Source organism: Tachysurus vachellii, chromosome 12 (genome assembly GCF_030014155.1).
Source record: "Tachysurus vachellii isolate PV-2020 chromosome 12, HZAU_Pvac_v1, whole genome shotgun sequence".
NCBI classification, from domain to species: domain Eukaryota; kingdom Metazoa; phylum Chordata; class Actinopteri; order Siluriformes; family Bagridae; genus Tachysurus; species Tachysurus vachellii.
The window spans coordinates 26,597,962-26,602,961 of NC_083471.1; the positions used below are offsets into that span (position 1 = coordinate 26,597,962).

A 5,000-nucleotide genomic window follows, 5' to 3' on the forward strand; every position below is an offset into this window, starting at 1 on the left:
CAGGATCGTGTGACGCAGAATTTCCTTCGGTTCTGGATTTGTTTTATTTTTCTTCTACACAAAGAGAACGAAAGAGAAATGAATCAATTGCACCGTCAGATTCCGATAAGACATTTCTCATATTTAGGAAATTGTTTAGAGAGAGACAGAGAGAGAGACATAAAGAGAGACAAACAGACAGAGAGAGAGACAGAAAGAGAGGGAGTGAGAGAGCGAGAGAAAGACAGAAAGAAAGAGAGATTGATAAGATTTCTGCTTCACTATCACAGAGATCTTAATTTACTGCTCTCTCTCTCTCTTTCACACACACACACACACACACACACACACACACACACACACACACACACACACACACACACACACACACACACAAACGGCTGCAAAAGCCTCCTGCATGTCATTCTTTGGTAGCATTTCTTCGATTTCTTCGATCCACATCACTCTGAGGTCATTTCAGCAAAATGGCTGCCAAAATCAAACGTAGCATTAGCAAGAAATAACGGCTCGCTAGCTGTGTTTCTCTGCTAAATTTCCTGATTGTGACATTGTTACAGCGCTAAAAATGATTTAAGTAGACAAATAAATTGCTGGGAAAAATCACTACACCTTTTCCCTCCATAAAAAAACATGATCTATGAATAAGCATGAATATGGACAACATCCACATCCTCATCTCAAACAGTACAGCATCACTAACTTAGCAAAATCAGCTAGCTGGCTGCTAGTAACCTAGCTTGAAGTAACCTCACCTGACCTCATCAAAATATTGAACATTACCATAAGAACTACAATAATCTTCTCAAAGCTAGTTCTGATAAATTGTTAAAAAAAAATTGCACATTGGGTCGAAATTAGTGACATCACAAAATAAGTTTAACTTTATCCCTGCCCTGAATCAGTCTTATACATCATGAGGAAGAATTTGCAAAATAATGTGTTGAAGTTAGCTAGCTAGCTTTGCTAACACAGTCATCGTTTATTAAGATGCATATTGAACGTGATTGGTTGAAAGTCATAGACCTGAATAAGTGACATCACAATGTGAGTGTAGCCCCGCCCCAAATCAGATTAATACACAAAGACAGAGAAAGTCTGTCAACAAAAATGTATGTGTTGGCTATTGAACAAGAATGGTCCAAAGTTCCAGAGCTATATTAGTGACATCACCAACACATGAAGCTCCACCCCCTTTGATAAGTTTAACTGAAGCAGTTAGAGCTTGCGTGACGAATCTTGAGGATGTCCGAATCATAATATTGTCAAAAAAACACTTTCATTTCAGCGTAAGCAATACAGAGATCCGTGTGGATGGATGCTCTCATAAACGACGCCATCTTTCCATCCAGATTAGAGTCCCTTCGTAGATGCACAAAGCTAATGTATATATAAATAAGCCAGCTATTCTTATCAAGTTTTCTCTGCAGCCAGATTGTTCACGTTTCCTGTTTCTGTTGATGAGAAAGGATCCACAGAAACATCAGAAATATCTCTAGTGCTTAAGACACAGCGTATACAACAGCACAGCGTAAAGTAAAGCAAAAAAAATGTCTTCCTTTAGAGCGTTAATGAGATCCAGGCATGTGTAGCTCGACTCCTGTGGCTTAACACTGATTAACGATAACACACACACACACACACACACACACAGTGACATAAGCCATGGAAATCATGCTGTTTGCTCTGGATGCAGTGAACAACACTGATGCGCTTCTTCCTCTTTTATAAACAACGTTAAATCCAAAGTGGATTCCCAACTTCCACCTCGGAGATCACGCAAAGCCTGGAATCATCCGAGTCCTCAGGACGGGGTTCAGGAATCACTGACAAGTGAAAATGTTTTTTACAGCATGTTAATGATATCAAAAATAAGAAGCCTTAACCATCGCACGTTTGGACATTTTACTGACAGGAACCGAAACACGTCCTCAAAGGTGTGACACAGACACTCAGACAAACAGACAAACAGACACTCAGACGCACAGACACATAGACACTTAGACACATAGACAAATAGACGCAGACACAGACACTCAAACAATCAGACACAGACAAACAGACACTCAGACAGACACTCAGACAAAAAATAAACGCAGACACAGACACTAGGACTCACAGACACTTAGACAAATAGACAAACAGACGCAGACACAGACACACAGACACTCAGACAATCAAACACAGACACACAGACATACAGACACTTAGACACATAGACAAACAGACGCAGACACTCAGACAATCAAACACAGACACACAGACCCTTAAACACAGACACACAGACAAACAGACACAGACACACAGACCCTTAAACACAGACACAGACACTCAGACAAACAAACACAGACAAACAGACACTCAGACACAGAAAAACAAACACAGTCAGACACAGAGATACTCAGACACTCAGAGGCTAGTTGATGATGAACTTTATGAGTGAAGCTAATATGAGGAGCAAACTGACGCTATTAATACACTACACACTACAGTACAGTATACACTACATTATACAATATACAACACAACACACTACACAACATTATATAATGCACTACACACTATACTATACTAAACTACACTACACACTACAGTAAAGTACAGTATACACTACATTATACACTACACTACAACATACTACACTATACTACACTATACACTAAACTACACTATATTATACCACACTACACTACACTATATTATACTACACTACACTACACTATACACTACACTATTATATACTACACTACACTACACTACACTATACACTACACTACACTATTATATACTACACTACACACTACACTACACTATACACTACAGTACACTGTATTATGCACTACACTATACACTACACTATACACTACTCTATACTACACTATACACTACACTATACACTACTCTATACTACACTATACTACCCTAGACACTATACTACACTATACACTACACATTACACTACACTACACTACTAAAATAGTGTACATCATTTCAAACACTGTCTGACTGTTCTGGAGACAGACACCAGAGCTGTTGGTGTATTTTGTTGAATTTGCATGTTTTTTTAAACAATTCCACACTTTTCAGGGTCTAACTGCACTGATGCAAACTAATAAACATCTGTTTTGTAACGTGTGTTAGCTGGTGGTCGCTTTAGAGGTTTGTTCGCGTCAGTGAGATGATTAGGTTATTAGAGTCCTCTCAGAAATGGGCCTTTTCCACCGCTATAACGTTAATGTCACCTTCTCAAACTGCTAGCTTTTCTCAGGAGAGCTGTTTCCTTCTGCACAGCACTCATAGCTCCCATGTGGACAACTCTTTATCTGAAGACAAAAGATTTCTCAGGAAGTGGATTTTCACCATGTTCCCTTTCAGAGTGATAGGTTCTCTTTAGTTTGTTTCATCACAGAACCCAACACACCACCAAGCTAGCAGGGAGAACTATGCACAGGGCTAACGTTACAGCTAAAGAACACTTTCAGATAAAAAAGTTCCATGTAGAGTTTGAAGATGAAAACCATTTCCCTATCTATAGAACCCAGGGGAACACTAAGGGCAGAGTACCTTAAATCTTGAGCCCTTAATCATAAGACTCATTGAATTTTTATTCTGTTAAAGGTTCTGTGTAAAACCCTACAACAGAGTTTCTCTCTCAGGAAAAAAGATCTTGAGGAGCTCTTGGTGAACCTGACAGAGAAGAAGAAGCAAAGACAACACTGAGGTATACACTTTAAAAATCTAGAATCATTAACGGTTTATTACCTTGTCTGCAGGCAGGAATCCATTAGACATTCTATACAGAACCCAAGAACAGAGGGCTTTCCTTTTCAGAGAAAAGTTCCATATTTTTTTTTCAGTTTCGAACTCTTAACGATCTATCAGTTTTCCTTGTGGGAGAACCCTTAATGGTTCTGTGTAGAATCCTACAATAGATAAAAGGGAAGTTACGAATGTTTAACAATCTAAAAAGCTGTGGTTTTGTACCTTGTCAGAGGTGAAGGGACAAAGTCACATCATGGGTAATCACGATAAACAAAACCCACATGTGGAACCTTTTAAGGTTCTTCACCTTGTCCTCAAGTGGGATTCCATCAAATGTTCTCTGCAGAACAAACAGAAGTTTGGTTTTTCAGAAGTCCATTAAGTGTTGAACCATAAAACAAAAAAGTTCCAGAAAATATTTAAAAGAAAGTTCTGTTTATATGCTTGATTTTAGAATGAAGGCCATATGCTAATTTTACTGATTGTTTGATTGGTTAGCTGGTTAATTGGCTCACATAAAGACAGATAATCATTAATTAGAATTCTACAGCATTTTGATTAATGTACTTTGTGACTCGTTAATAAAATCCATCTCCTCCTCACTTGGTGACGCGTGACAGGAAGACGATGACCGTGAGTTAGGGACAGTAGTGAAAAGGGAGTCCTGATCTCAGACCAGTAGAAAATTCTGTGCGAGATAAAAGCATGACTCCAGACTGGGAGCTGAAGTGATGGGTGACGTTGTGTGGCAAAAAAGATGTAGGAATTTCCTGTGTTTACTGTTTAATGTAGTCCATCAGCCATGACACGTTTGGTGTGTTTGATATGAATGAAACGTTCAGCCTTTAGGAGGCAGAGTCTAGTGGACAGAGTCTAGGGGGCGCTACATACCAAACTGCACAATATTAAACATACCATATATGTGTCGTGTGATTGGCTACATAAAAAGTGGTAAAATGTGGATGCTGTATTCCATTTTTTTTAAACATTTCCTTTAAATGTTTTGTTAAAATAATGTAAATGATTTGATCAGACGGATGTTTTGTAAACTGTACCTTTGTGTCACCTTTCTGAGTGTGTGTGTGTGTGTGTGTGTGTGTGTGTGTGTGTGTGTGTGTGTGTGTGTATGTGTTTGTGTGTAAAGGGCTACTCTTTTTTTTAAAAAAAAAACTAGTTGGCTTGTTTTTTTCACTCAGTACTAAATGTTTAAAAATAAAAGAATAAAATGACTCTGGGTTGTC

The 5,000-nt window shown here is 38.5% G+C and overlaps 1 protein-coding gene across 1 annotated transcript in view; it reads left to right on the forward strand.

Annotated features, from left to right (window-relative positions):
• The window catches only part of rasl10a (RAS-like, family 10, member A), an 11,310-nt gene extending 11,148 nt beyond the window's left edge, over positions 1 to 162 (forward strand). The window contains exon 3 of the mRNA XM_060883992.1: positions 1 to 162. This exon is cut by the window's left edge and continues 286 nt beyond it. The gene's annotated coding sequence lies outside the window, so the exon portion shown is untranslated.
• Positions 163 to 5,000: the final 4,838 nt, after the last annotated feature.